Genomic DNA, 16,249 nt, shown 5'->3' on the forward strand with positions numbered 1-16,249 from the left:
AGGTGGGGTAATACAATGGGGTGGGGCACATTCTCAGATGAAAGAGGGATGAGGGATGGGGGTAGAACCCTGTGAGAGAAAACATGGTTGAGATTTAAATGAATAAATGAATGAATGAATAAATGCATACATACATAATTTCCTTAAAATTAACAATTAATATTTTAGATAGCAAAGCAGGATTCTTCATATGATCTAATTAAAATTTGTTGTGTTACACATATACATTGTTTTGACCTTTCTGTTGCTAAGTGCTATAGAGTTTTTAAGTTAATTGCACATAAGTTGATATTTCCACATCAAATCTCTTTCTCCTGTTTACTTTGTAAAATGTACATTCCCTTGCTGCTGAGTGTACTCCAAAGAAGATCCTTGCTGATAGTGACTTTTTAAGCTTTCTCTAAAAAAGATTTGATTCTACTCTTTCTCTCAAGAATACTTGAAAGAATTTATTATAGTTTTAATTCTATTCCCTAATTATAGCTTCTCTGGATCCATAAAATACTATGAATTTATGGTTCCAATTTCTTTTGCTATAGTTACTTAATGACCCTTCTATGAAAATATGTGCTTGCTTATTTGTACTTCATTTCATTTACACATGTAAAATTATTGTTGGCAAATAAAATTGTTTGATACACATACATGTTGTAAATTTGTTCATTGTATATCTTTATGCATGTATGTATGTGTGTAAAAAGTTGAAATATGTATTTATATGTGCACATGGAGGCCTAGAGACAATGGTGGCTATCATCTGTTGTTTCTGTTTGTTGCATTTTTGCCATTCACCTGCTGTCTTAATAGAGTATCTCTTTCTGATCTGTGTCAAGATTGTAGTTCAAGGGATTCTCTAGTGTCTCTGACTCTCCAGCTCTGGGATTAGAAGTATTCACCACCATACCCCCATTTAAATATTACAATTTTCTTTTATTGAGAAAATTTTCACAAAATATAGTCTGATTAGGTTTCTCCTTCCCCTATTCCTTCAAGTTCTTCCTCACCTCCTTTTAAAAAAATAAATATATTTTTATTTACATTTCAATTGTCCCCTTTCCTGGTTTCCACACACACACACACACACACACACCAGAAAATCCCATAACCCATCTCCCCTCCAGTGTTCCACAATCAACCCCCTCCTGCTTCCCTGTCCTGGTAGTCCCCTATACTGCTGCATAGAGCCTTTCCAGGACCATGGACCTCTCCTCCCTTTGATGCCCAACAAGGCAATCCTCTGCTGCCTATGCATAAGGAGCCATAGGTAACACTATGTGTACTACCTGGATGATGCTTTTGTCTCTGGGAGCTCTGGCAGTACTGGGCGGCTCACATCCATTGTTCCTCCTATGGTGCTGCAAAACCCTTCAGCTCCTTTGGTCCTTTCTCTAGCTCCTCCATTGGGGATCCTGTGTTCAGTTCAATGACTGGCTGAGAGTGTCTGCCTCTGTATTTGTCATGCACTAGCAGAGCCTTCCAGGTGACAGCTATATCCATCTCCAGTCAGCAAGAACTTGTGGGCATTAATAATGGTGTCTGGGTTTTGTAACTGTATATGGGATGGGACACCAGGTGGGGCAGTCTCTGGATGGACTTTCCCTCACTCCACACTTTCTCCTTCTGTGGGTACTATGTTCCCCCTTCTAAGAAGGACCAGAGTATCCATACTTTGTTCTTTCTTCTTCTTGAGCTTCATTTGATCTGTGAATTCTGTGTTGGGTATTCTAAGCTTCTAGGCTAATATCCACTCATCAGTGAATGCATTCCATGTATGTTCTTCTGTGATTTATTAACTCACTCTGGAAAATATTTTCCAGTTCAACTCATTTGCCTAAGAATTTCATGAATTCATTGTTTTTAATAGCTGAGTAGCATTCCATTGTATAAATATACCACATTTTCTGTATCCATTTCTCTGTAGAGGGACATCTGGGATCTTTCCAACTTCTGGCTATTATAAATAAGGCTGTTATTACATGCTGGAGAATCCTCTGGGAATATGCCCAGTAGTGGTATAGCACAGTCCTCTGGTAGTATTAGGCCCAATTTTCTGAGAAACAATGAAACTGATTTCCAGAGTGGTTGTACCAGCTTGCAATCCTACCAGCAGTGGAAAAGTGTTCCTTTTTCTCCACAACCTTGCTAGCACCTGTAGCCTCCTGAGTTTTTGATCTTAGCCATTGTGACTGGTGTAAAGTGATATTTCAGGGATGTTTTGATTTGCATTTCCCTGATGACTAAGCATGTTGAAGATTTCTTTACGTGCTTCTCAGCCATTAAATTTTCCTTAGTTGAAAATTCTTTGTTTAGCTTTCTACCCTATTTTTAATAGGATTATTTGGTTCTCTGAAGTATATCTTCTTGAATTCTTTGTATATATTGGATTTTAGCCCTCTGTGAGATATAGGGCTGGTAAAGATATTTTCCCAAATTGTTGGTTGCCATTTTGTCCTATTGACAGTGTCTTTTGCCTTATAGAAACATTGTAGTTTTATGAGGTCCCATTTGTGGATTCTTGATCTTACAGCATAAGCTATCGGTGTTCTGTTCAGGAAATTTTTCCCTGTACCCATGTGCTCAAGGCTCTTCTCCAGTTTCTTTTCTATTAGCTTCAGTATGACTGGTTTTCTGTGAAGGTCCTTGATCCACTTGGACTTGAGCTTTGTTCAAGGAGATAAGAATAGATCAATTTGCATTCTTCTACATACTGACCTCCAGATGAACCAGCATCATTTGTTGAAAAGGCTATTTTCCACTGGACAGTTTTAGCTCCTTTGTCAAAGATCAAGTGACCATAGGTATGTGGGTTCTTTTCTGGGTTTACAATTCTATTCCACGGATCTGACTGTAACTGTACCAGTACCAAGTAGTTTTTAACACTATTGCTCTGTAATACTACTTGAAGTCCATGAAACTGATTCCCCTAGAAGTCCTTTTCCTGTTGAGAACAGTTTTAGCTATCCTGGGGTTTTTGTTATTCCAGATGAATTTGGAAATTGCTCTTTCTAACTCTATGAAGAATTGAGTTGGGATTTTGATGGTGATTACATTGAATCTGTAGATTGGTTTTGGAAAGATGAGCATTTTTACTATATTAATCCTGCCAATCCATGAGCATGGGAGATCTTCCCATCTTTGAGATCTTCGATTTCTTTCTTCAGAGACTTAAAGTTCTTGTATTACAGATCTTTTACTTGTTTAGTTAGTGTCACACCAAGATACTTTATATTGTTTGTGACTATTGTGAATGGTTTCATTTCCCTAGTTACTTTCTCAGCCTGTTTATCGTTTGTGTGTAGGAAGGCTACTGATTTGTTTGAGTTAATTTTGTATCTGGCCACTTTGTTGAAGTTGTTTATCAGCTGTAGGAGTTCTCTGGTAGAGTTTTTGGGGTCATTTAAGTATACTATCATATCATCTGCCAATAGTGATAATTTGATTTCTTCCTTTCCACTTTGTATCACTTTGACATCCTTTTGTTGTCTAATTGCTCTAACTAGAACTCCAAACACTATATTGAATAAATATGGAGAGATAGGGCAACCTTGTCTAGTCCCAGATTTTAGTGGGATTGCTTCAAGTTTCTCTCCATTTAGTTTGATGTTGGCTACTGGTTTTCTGTATAGAGCTTTTACTATGTTTATGTATGGATGTTAAATTCCTGACTTTTCCAAGACTTTTAACATGAAAGGATGTTGAATTTTTGTCAAATGTTTTTTTCACCATCTAATGAAATAATCATGTGTTTTTTTTTTCGTTGAGTATTTTTATGTAGTGGATTAGATTAATGGATTTTCGTATATTGAACCATCCCTACATCCCTGGGATGAAGCCTACTTGATTGTGGTGAATGATCAATTTGATGTGTTCTTGGATTTAGTTGGGAAGAATTTTATTGAGTATTTATGCAGAGATATTCATAAGGGAAATTGGTCTGAAGTTCTCTTTCTTTGTTGGATCTTTGTGTGGTTTTGGTATCAGCATAATTGTGGCTTCACTGAATGAGTTGGGTAGTGTTCCTTCTGTTTTTCTATTTTGTGGAATAGTTGGAAGAGTATTGCTCTTAGGTCTTCTTAGAAGTTCTGATAGAATTCTGCACTAAAACTATCTGGTCCTGTGCTTTTTTAGGTTGGAAGAATTTCAATGACACCTTCTATTTCTTTAGGGGTTGTGGGACTGTTTAGTTGCTCTATTTGATCCTGATTAAACTTTGCTACTTGTTATTTGTCTAGAAAATTCTCCATTTCACCTAGATTTTTCAGTTGTGTTGAGTATAGGCTTTTGTAATAGCATCTGACTATTCTTTGAATTTCCTCAGTTTCTGTTGTTATATCTCCCTTTTCATTTCTGATTTTGTTAATTTGGATATAGTCTCTGTGCCCTCTGATTTGTCTGGCTAAGGGTTTATTTATCTTGATTTTCTCAACGAACTAGCTCCTGGTTTTGTTGATTCTTTTGTTTCTACTTGGTTGATTTCAGCCCTGAGTTTTATGATTTCCTACTGTCTTCTCCTCTTGGGTGTATTAGCTTCTTTTTGTTCTAGAGCTTTCAGGTGTCCTGTTATGTTGCTAGTGTATGCTCTCTCCAGCTTCTTTTTGGAGGCACTCAGGGCTATGAGTTTTTCTCTTAGCACTGCTTTCATTATGTCCCATATATTTGAGTATGCTGTGTCTTCATTTTCATTAAATTGTGAAAAGTCTTTAATTTCTTTCCTTGTTTCTTCCTTGACCAAGGTATCATTGATTAGAGCATTGTTCAGCTTCCATGCGTATGCATGCTTTCTGTTCTTTTTGTTGTTATTGAAGACCACTCTTACTCCATAGTGATCTGATAGGAGGCTTGGGATTAGATTGATCTTCTTATATCTGGTGAGGTCTGTTTTGTGATTAATTATATGGTCAATTTTTGAGAAGGTACCATGAGGTGATTAGAGGAGCATATTCTTTTGATTTAGGATGAAATATTCTCTCTCTCTCTCTCTCTCTCTATATATATATATATATATATATATATATATATATATTAAACCCATTTGGTCCAAAACTTCAATTAGTTTCACTGTGTCTCTGTTTATCTTGTGCTTCCCTGATCAGTCCATTGAGGAGAGTGGAGTGTTGAAATCACCCACAATTATTGTTTGAGGTGCAATGTGTGCTTTGAGCTTTAGTAAAGTTTCTTTTACAAATGTGGGTACCCTTGAATTTAGAGCATAGATGTTCAGAATTGAGAGTTCTTCTTGGTAGATTTTTCCTTTGATGATTATGAAGTGTCCTTTCATGTCTTTTTTTATGACTTTTGGTTGAAAGTCTATTTTATCCAAAATTAGAATGGCTAGTCCAGCTTATTTCCTGGAACGATTTGCTTGGAAAATTGGTTTCTAGCCTTTAACTCTGAGGTAGGGTTTGTCTTTGACTCTGAGGTGCATTCATGTATGCAGCTAAATGCTGGGTCCTGTTTACACATCTAGTCTGTTAGGCTATGTCTTTTTATTGGGGAATTGAGTCCATTGATATTAAGAGATATTAAGAAATAATGATTGTTGCTTCCTGTTATTTCTGGTATTATTTTTATGTTTGTGTGATTATCTTCTTTTGGGTTTGCTGAAACATGATTTCTATCTTGCTTTTTACTAGGGTGTATTTGCCCGCCTTATCTATTAGCCTTATTAAGGCTGGATTTGTGGAAAGATATTGTGTAAATCTGGTGTTATCATAGAATATCTTGGTTTCTCCGTCTATGGTGATTGAGAGTTTTGCTGAGTATTGTAGTCTGTGCTGGCATTTGTGTTCTCTTGGGGTCTGCATGAGATCTGCCCAGGATCTTCTTGCGTTCATGGTCTCTTTTGAGAAGTCTGGTATAATTCTGATAGGTCTTCCTTTATACTTGGCCTTTTCCCCTTACTGCTTTTAATATTCTTTCTTTGTTTAGTGCATCTGGTGTTTTGATTCTTGAGGAATTTCTGTTCTGGTCCAGTCTTTGGAGCTCTGTAGGCTTCTTTTATGATCATGGGCCTCTTTAGGCTAGGGAAATTTTCTTCTATAATTTTGTGGAAGATATTTACTGGCCCTTGAAGTTGTAAATCTTCACTGTCTTATATACCTATAATCCTGAGCTTTGGTCTTCTCTTTGTGCCATAGATTTCCTGGGTGTTTTGGGTTATAAGCTTTCTGCATTTTGCACTTTCTTTGACTGTTTTTTCAGTATTTTTAATGGTATCTTCAGCACCTGTGATTCTTTCTTCTCTCTCTTGTTTTCTGTTGTTGATGTTTGCATCTATGACTCCTGATTTCTTTCCAAGGTTTTCTATCTCCAGAGTTGTCTCCCATTGTGGTTTTTCTATTGTTTCTACTTCTGTTTTTTGTTCCTGGTTTCAGGAACCTTCACTTGTTCAGTTCCTTCACTTGCTTGTCTTTTCCTATAAGTCTTTAAGGGATTTTTGTGTTTCATCTTTAAGGGCTTCTACCTATTGACCCATGTTCTCCTGTATTTCTTTAAGGGACTTTTGTGGTTTCTTTTTAAGGTCTTCTATCTATTGACTTATGTTCTCCTGTTGACTCTTTAAGGGAGTTATTTATGTCCTTCTTGAAATCCTCTATCAGCATCATGAGATGTGATTTTAAATCCAGATCTTGCTTTTCTGTGACCTCCTCCTACCCACTGTTCTAAAAGAATAGCAGCCAGCAACCTGATCCGCCCACATCATTGACGAACAAGAAGAACTGGTTTACAGCCTTCAGGGGAGGGACTTGGCCTGCCTTTGTTGCTTGGGAAAAAAAGCATTAAAGATGGAGTCTTGAACCAGAAGCCATGTGTTTTTGTCTCTCTTTATGGGTTTTCTCTTGCAACCCGTTCCTTACCCATTTCTCCTTCCAGAGAACACGCTATTAGAATGTATGAGCTGAACTCTACATATGGCGCCAATGTGGATTATTACTGGAAACAGAGAGGCAGAATGAGGTATGTTGATCTGATTGGAGCTCCATGGAAAAAGGAAAAAAAGCTTATGTATCGGGCACGGTAAACAACAGGGTATTAATTTAGCGCTAATAATGTTATTTATTTCTAAAGAATGTTGCTGCAGAAGTGTGTAGAGATACAGGCTAGACTGATTCAGTGTAGGCCATAAACTGAGATCAGCTAGGGTGTGAAGACAACAATGGAACAGGGAATTAATTTAGTTAGGCAATTTTCTGCAGTCTAGAACTGCACCAGGCAAGAGAAATAGGGCATAAAATAATATAAAACAAAATAAAAAGAGTAAAAAACAAAAAAACAGTAAAAAAAATGTCTAGAAACAAAAGGAAAGAGAGAAGGAAAAATGGATTTGATTGCATTGCAGTGCGCTTTAATTTCTGTGTCTTCGGTACACCGATTGTCCACCTGTACGTTTATTTGTCTGTGTTTTGTGTGAATGAGTATTTGTTTCATGTTAAAAAAAATAAAAATTGGTGAAAATTTCATCTGCTGGTACTTCTTGAGCCAACCACAGGCTAATTTAAAGCCACGCAGCAGCAGGGCAATGGTGGTGCATGCCTTTAATCCCAGCACTTGGGAGGCAGTGCGCATAGTGGCCCCTGCTGAAAGGAGCCTGGAACTCCCGCAGAGCAGAGCTGCAGCTGCAGTTGCCAAGCATATGGCAGCGTGCTGTCTGGAGCCCGCTTGCGCTGGGCCTGGGCATGCTGATTCTGGCCTGCCTGGCGCAGGGGTGTGCTGGTCCCATGGGCAGGGGGGTTGTCTCCCCTGCTTTGGCATTGATGCCCGGGGCCACAGTTTCTATGTTGGCTGCTAAGTGCTGCTTAGAAAACCATGGGGATCTGACTACTTAATTAAAACAAAGCATGACTTTCTGGCCAAGAAAATATTTTGGCGGATTCATACAGATATGATTCAAAATACAATTCAAATAAAGCCTTGCCTTATGTGAGGAGTGTTTTCTTTCTGCTTCAATACAGTAAGCTGAGATCTTAGATTTTTTAATATATTTTATTTATAAAAATTTCTTTTGTTTTATAAAAATATTTGTTTATAAAAATGTTTTGTTTATAGAAAAACAAGTCTTTGCTTATGGGTTTTTTAAAATTTTTTAAATAAATAATTTTCAAAGGTTATTAAAATAAATTAATTGGCTAAGACATCTCTTTAAGCTTACCACAGGAGAACTTAAACCTCTGTTTTCAAGGCAGATATAAATCAAGTGGCAAAGGATAGATAATTTTACAGATAAATGCTGCTATAATCAGCTGTTTATAATATATGTTCACTGCCATTCCCTGGCAAAAGTAAAATTAATATAGAATCACATTTTTTGCTCTCGAAATAAAGTTTTTTACATCCTTCAAATCAAAACAACCCTAAAATTTCACCTTACACCAGTCAGAATGGCTAAGGTTAAAAACTCAGGAGACAGCAGGTGTTGGCGAGGATGTGGAGAAAGAGGAACACTCCTCCACTGCTGGTGGGGCTGTAAGATGGCACAACCACTTTGGAAATCAGTCTGGCGGTTCCTCAGAAAACTGGACATGACACTTCCGGAGGACCCCGCTATACCTCTCCTGGGCATATACCCAAAGGATTCCCCGGCATGCAATAAAGACACAAGCTCCGTTATGTTCATAACAGCCTTATTTATACTAGCCAGAAGCTGGAAAGAACCCAGATGCCCCTCAAAGGAGGAATGGATACAGAAAATGTGGTATATTTACACAGTGGAATACTACTCAGCAATTAGAAACAATGAATGCACAAAATTTTAAGGCAGATGGTTTGATCTGGAAGATATCATCCTAAGTGAGGTAACCTAATCACAAAGAATACACATGAAATGCAATCTCGGATAAGTGGATATTAATTCGCCCAGAAGCCCTGAATACCCAAGGCAAAAATTGCATAACAAATGACTCCCATGAGGAGGTATGGAGAGGGTCCTGATCCTGGAAAGGATTGATCTAGCATTGGAGGGGAATATAAGGACAGAGAAAAAGGAGGGAGGTGATTGGAGAATGGATGGAGAGAAGAAGGTTTATGGGACATATGTGGATGGGGGATCCGGGAAAGGGAAAATCATTTGGAATGTAAACAAAGAATATAGAAAATAAAAATATTAAAAAATAAAAATAAAAAAGATTGATATGTTGTTAAAATGTTATAGAGATATTTTAAAGAAATGTTTTAAGAGCCTAATAAAACATTTGTGCCTTGCTTAAAGCAGCAATCAAATTAATTATTATTAATGGTTGATCTATTACATGGCAAGCCTTTTTATGCACAATTAATAATTGTTATCCAAAAAATAAGTTGTTACAATTTACTTTATATTTCTATACATACATCCCATGAAGATCATATCAACTATGGGAGTAAAGTTTATATAATTAGATCACACGTCTATTCCTTTAAGTTTTCCCTGCTTCAGCACTTGGGTGCTATAGCAGCTATTTTTAAGATGTTAAAAATCAATCTTTTAATAATAGTAAATATATATAAAGCTCATGGTTTACAATTGCTTAAAATTGTTCTACTTTTAATACTGCTAATTCTTAATTTTTACAATTGTTTATACAAATATAATTCAAATTTCAAAGGATATGTTCTCTAAATTACTGTCCTTTAGATATTTAAAGGTTAACCAAAGGCTGGAGAGTCAGCCATGGATGCTGAGAGCTGGACTCTTGTATTTTATGTTTTTAAGCCTGGAGAGATGGCTCAGCCATTAAAGGCTAGGCCCTCATTCACAGAGCATGAGAGCTCGAATCCCAGCGACCATATGGTGGCTCACAACCACCTGTGGTGAGATCTAACACCCTTTTCTGGTGTGTCTGAAGACAACTACAATATACTTATTTATAATTAAATCTTTAAAAAGATGCCTGGACATGACCCCTTGGGGCAGGGCACATAAAATTTGTATCCCAAACAGGCTATATAAAAACATTCAGATGTACAAGCATATTTATTATTTATATCATCAAAAGGGTAATGGCTTAAAAATAATTTTATATTTTCATATACATATAATTATAAAGATTTGTTCTTAATGTCCTCAATTTCTACTTCTACCACATAATGGTATTGATTCTAGAGGACTTAATTAATTTTTACAGATAAATGATACTCATATTTGTAATTTAGAAAATCAAAATATGTGCATATAACTGATTCATTTGGGGGCATTCTAGTTGAAACTGCTCTAGCAAAAACCGACTGAGAATGCTGGGTTTATTTTCTATAATTACATAGTTATTACCTATGTTATGGTATATGCTTGGTGTGCCAACTTTGATTAAAACAAACAATTGAACTGGCCATTTAATAAATAAAGGTTATTCATTTGAGATATATTTGGCAATTTGATTCTTTATTATCCTCAAAGATGAGGTAATATAAAACATTTTTTAAAAACAAAACAATATCTTCTTAAAAAAGAAAAAGAGACAGGAAATGGAATCCCCATGCATATAATTTGAAATATGCATATATATTTTTAAGGCATATATATTTTTAAGAAAATTTTAAAATTTGAATGCCAAGGAAATCCTTGCTAAATGTATATGGCATCCTATCACTAGGCATTCCAATGCCTAGATGAGATGGAAGAATTCACTTATTGGCATGGCTGTTGTTCTCAAGATAGATTAATAATGTTTCTTAGATATGCATGAGGTTGTATTTCCTAATATGATCTTTATAGCCTCTGCATAGAAATACTCTTAATTTTCATAGATGGCTCTTCTAAAGGAAGAGTTATATGTCTTATTTATAATCAACAAGTGGTTATAGAAACACCTGGGCTCAGCTCAGTTAGCAGAGCTGACAATGATATTAAATGTTTTTCAACCTATAAATAATGCTTTTAATCCTTTTACAATTAGCTTGTATGCTGCAGAATCTTCCCTTTTATTGGAAGCCTGTGGCACATTTAATTTAAATATGCCATCAGGATCTTTGTTTTCACTGTTGTAAAACAATGCCCTAACTGCCTTTCCTTATCTCTAGCTCCTCATTTAGGGGTTGATCTACGTGGCCTTATGCCCAATCATTTTTGACAAATGGATGTCACTAACTATACAAAATTGGAAAATTAAAATTTATACATGTTTGCATTGATACTTGTCCAAGATTTCTTTTCACTTCTCTACATTCGAGAGAAGCCTGTAAATGTAATCAGTCATTGTTCACAAGCTTTTTATACCATGGGATTACCCAAAGTCATTAAGATGGATAATTGGCCAGTCTACATTGGCAATAACTTTATCTCATTTTGTAAAGAATTTGGTTTTAAACATAAAACTGAAATTCCTTATAACCGAATGGGTCAAGGAATAATTGAGCATGCACATTGCACTCTTAAAAATTGACTTTTTAAAACAAAGAAGATAAAAACTATTCCCTTCTAGATCACCCAAAGCCCATTGGCAACTTGCCACTTCTAATTCTTATGCCATGGTTAAATGGAGGGACACTTTAACTAATACATGGAATGGTACAGACCCTGTTTTAATATGGAGAAGATGTTCTAATTGTATTTTCTCTCAAAAAGAAGATGGAGCCCGATGGCTGCCAGAAAGATTGATATGATAGGTAAATAGAGACCCTAAATCAGGTGGTAATTATGACTAATTCAATAATGTTCTTAACGCTGCTTCTCTCATATTGGGAAGGTAGGCTGCTTTTCCTCTAGCCATTAATTTACAAGCCAGGTTTTATTCCTGAGCTACTAATTTACAGCCAAATTAATACCATTGTCCCTCCAGAGAAATAGTCCAAACAGTTTTTCCTTTTAATCTCTTATTTTGTGTTTCAAGCAGGTATCTTTCAGATACAACACTCGAAGGTGGGCTGCTACAGCAATGATGTCCAGGACTTCAAGGTGGGCTGCTATGAAAGCCAGCCAGCTCTTATTCATAAGACATTTACTTTACCACTGCATCTCCACAAATGGAGCTGCATAGAACTCAGATCTATGCACGTTTGTTAATTAAACAAACATGGGCACCAGTTATGAGGTGCGAGGTGAGGCACTTCAAGGGAAAAAGGAAATGTCCTGCTTCTGAGTTTCCCTGAAAGTAAGCCTGGCTGCATAGAGGTTGACATTGAGAGACTGTCCTTTAAAATAATAAGGCAGTCTATTTCCCCTCCCCTAAAAAGGACATCAATTAATATTTAAGGGTGTCGAGGCCAATTCTTTCCCTCACTGGTCAATGCCCATCATCTTTTGACGAATATATTTATCCACTGGTTTTTCTTAAAATTAATAAAAAAGGAGGAATTGTGACCTCCTCCTGACCACTGTTCTAAAAGAATAGCAGCTAGCAACATGATCCGCCCACCTCACTGAAGAACAAGAAGAACCGGTTTCCAGCCTTCAGGGGAGGGACTTGGCCTGCCTTTGTTGCTTGGGAAAAAAAGCTTTAAAGATGGAGACTTGAACCAGAAGCCATGTGTTTTTGTGTCTCTCCATGTGTTTTCTCTTACAACCCGTTCCTTACCCATCTCTCCTTCCAGAGAACCCGCTGTTAGAATGTATGAGCAGGACTCTACACTTTTCCTGTGTGTTGGGGTATCCAGGACTTGCTGTTGTGGGAGAACTTGGTTCAGATGGTGCCACATTGCCTTGGTTTCTGTTGGTAATGTTCTTGTGTTTGCCTTTTGCCATCTGGTTATCTCTGGTGCTAGCTGGTGTTGCTGTCTCTGACTGTGGTTCATCTTTCCTGTAAGCCTCTGTACCTGTGCTCCTGGGATACCTGTTTTCCCTGTGTACACTGGTATGTAGGCACTCCTGCTAGACTTGCTCACTTGTGGTTGTATTTATGTATGTAGCTCTGTGGCCCCAATCAGCTTTGGGTGTGGGTAGAAATTGGAAGACACCTGTTCCAGGCTATTCCTTGGCTCTTGTGTCCCCAGGGTTTTTGGCTGTTTCCTCTGAGTGGTAGGGGTGATCCTACCTGTGCTGTCTGGCCTCTCTAAACTCCTGGGTGGGTAGCCACCTCCCTGCACTACTTTGATATGGTGCTCTTTGGCAAATGATGGTCTTGAGCTGGAGAGAGAAACCAGAAGGCTTCTGCCTAAGGGTTCTGGATGTGATCCTCTGAGCAACTTGGGAGGTCCTACCTGTGCTGACTGACCTCTCTGCCCTCCTGGGTTGTCGGCTATCTCCCTGTGCCACCTGGATATGGTATGTTGTGGAAGAGGATGGTCCCAAGTTGGAGACAGACACCAGAAGGCTTCCGCCAGAGGGTTCCAGTGGTGATCCTTTGAGTGGTGGGTGTGGTTCTACCTGTGCTGTCACCCCTTTCTGCACTCCTGGGTATTTTAGCTACCTCCCTGCACCACTTGTGTATGGTGCCCTGTGGCAGAGGATGTTCCCAAGCTGGAGACAGGAACCAGAAGTCCCCTCTTTACCTCCTACACCATCTAGTTTGAAACCATTTCTTTCTCTCTTTAGAAAAGATTCAGGCCTCTAAATAAGAACAAAAAAAATAAATAAATAAATAAACATGATATGTAAAAAAGAAATGAATGACAATAAGACAAAACACACAGAAGGAAAAGTGCCAAGGCAAAAGCACAACAAACAAAAATAAAAATACATACATGCTCACACAGGGATCTCATGAAATGCAAAAGCAGAAGTCCTTATATTTATGAAAAGGACCAGTAAGACTCCATTACTTGTTTTGTGTTGGGCATGGCTGCATGGCATGGAGCCTACTCTTCCACTACTCCCTACCTCCATCTACCCTCTGACTGTTTCACAACTCATACCTCCTCCCCATAACTTGTCTCCACGTGGTTGGCCACACCCTCCATCCTAACTGACCTCTAAGCTTCCTGGAGCCTCCAGTCTCTTGTGGGTTAGGTGCATCATCTCTTAATAAACACAGATGCAGCAGTCCTCTACTCTATGTGTATTGGGGGCCTCATATCAATTGATGTATGCTGCCTGTTTGGTGATCCAGTGTTTGGGAGATCACAGGCATCCAGATTGAGATTCCTGGTTCTCCTACAGGGGCACCTTCTCCTCAGCTTCTTTCTGTCTTTCCCTAATTCAACCACAGGGGTCAGCTGCTTCTGTCCATTGCTTGGGTGCAAATATCTGCATCTGACTCTTTCAGCTGCTTGCTGGGTCTTCTGGAGTGCAGTCATGCTAGGTCCCTTTTTGTGAGCTCTCCATAGCCTCAGTAATAGTGTCAGGTCTTGAGACCTCCCCTTGAGCTGGATCCTACTTTGAGTCTTTCCTTGACCTTCTTTTCCTCACTCTCCCTCTCTCTACTGTAGGGCATTTCATCTAATATGCCTCCCTTTGAGACCTCAGAATCTCTCACCTCCCAGGTCTCTGGTGCATTCTGGAGGGCCCCCCCCCCACCTCCTATCTCCCAAGGTTGCCTGTTTCCATTTTTTCTGCTGGCCATCAGGACTCCAGTCCTTTTCCCTCACCCAACAGGAGATCAGGTTCCCCTCTCCCTGCCACACACACCCTGTTCTCTTTCCCTCCCAGGTGTCTCCATCCCTCTCCACTTGTGATTGCTTCCCAAGTGGGACTGAGGCATCTTTACTTTGGCAATTCAGCTTGTTGACCTTTTTAATTTCTGTGGATTATATCTTGAGTATACTTTACTTGTTTTTGGCTAATATACACTTATTAGTGAGTGTATACCATGCGTGTTCTATTGGGTCTCAGTTACCTCATTCAGGATGGTATTTTTTTTCCTTTTTTTTTTCTGTATAGCCCTGGCTGTCCTGGAACTCACTCTGTAGACCAGGCTGGCCTCAAACTCAGAAATTCACCTGCCTCTGCCTCCCAGAGTGTGCAGATTACCACCACCGCCCAGCCAGGATGGTATTTTCTAGTTCCATTCATTTGCCTGCAAAACTCAGGATATCCTCATTCTTCATAGCTAAGTAGTATTCCATCTTGTAAATGAAGCACATTTTCTGTATCCATTCTTCTGCTCTGGGATATTTAGGTTGATTCCAGCCTCCGTCTATCTCAAATAAGATCATTATGAACAAAGTGGAACACATGCCCCTGTGGCATAGTGGGAAATATTTTGGGTGTATTCCTAAGGGTGGTATAGAAGGGTCTTCAGGTAGATCTACTTCCAAACTTCTGAGGAACTTCCAGTTTGATTTTCAGAGTGGTATATTTGTTTGCTATCCCACCAGCAATGGAAGAGTGTTCTTCTTTCGCTGCATCCTCTACAACATTAACCTACGCTTAAAAGTGGATAGTTTCTCCTAAAAAGCTCCCTTCAAGAAAACTAAATTTTTATTTGCAAGTGGCTATCAAAGGGAGATAGATTCTTAGTTATTGAGGGGATGTGTATCCACTACTTCTGCTCTAGGACCACATTTGTTACATGCCTCTGCAGTCGCTGTGCATGCTGTCAGACTCTGAGATTATATGTGAGTCATTGTGTTGTGTTTAGAAGGCTTTTTGCTGTGGTGTCCTCTATCAATTCTGGTTCCTCTAGTCTTTCTACCACATCTCCCCCAAAGTTCCTTGTGCACTGAGAGAAAGAATTTGATGGAGACATCCCATGTAGGGCTGACTGTCATAATATTCCTCACTCTCTTCATATTTTCTAGCTGTGGATCTCTGTATTTATTCACATCTTCTGCTAGAGGGGGCTCTGGTGATGGCTGAGACTCAGATCTGTGACTATATCATTAGGAGTCATTTTATTGCTATATTCTTTTACTAGAACACTAGTATTTGGTTTTCTCCTTTGTCCCAGGCCTATATAATAGGCTCATGTTCTTGAAAACTCAAGTAGTATCATGGATTCCATGCTTTAACTCAAATAGAAGGTGGTTGGTTACTCTCACAAGCTTTGTGCCACTATTGTACCAACTTATTTTTTTTAATTTACTTAACATGCCCCAAATCACTGGACTCCTAGAAATTTTACTAAGGAAGAAACTTCTTGAATTTTGACTGAAATTATTTTCCCATCTTCTAATGTTCAGGCATTTTATCTGCAAATCCCCTAAACCTGCTACTTTCTGCTTGCCTGGTCCAAGAATATACTGTCATCAGTATAGTGGGCAAGCATGATTTCTAGAGGAAGAGGCAGGAGATTAAGATCATTTTGAACTAATTTATGAAATAGTGCTGAAGAATTAATATAGTTTAGGGTAGAAATGTAAGGATATAGTCCTTGCATTGCCAAATAAAAACAAATTGACTTTAGTGAGCCTTGTGAGCATGTATTTATAAAAAGCATTTGTAGGTCATGGTCTCTTTATAGGT

This window comes from Apodemus sylvaticus, chromosome 2 (assembly GCF_947179515.1).
Source record: "Apodemus sylvaticus chromosome 2, mApoSyl1.1, whole genome shotgun sequence".
NCBI classification, from domain to species: domain Eukaryota; kingdom Metazoa; phylum Chordata; class Mammalia; order Rodentia; family Muridae; genus Apodemus; species Apodemus sylvaticus.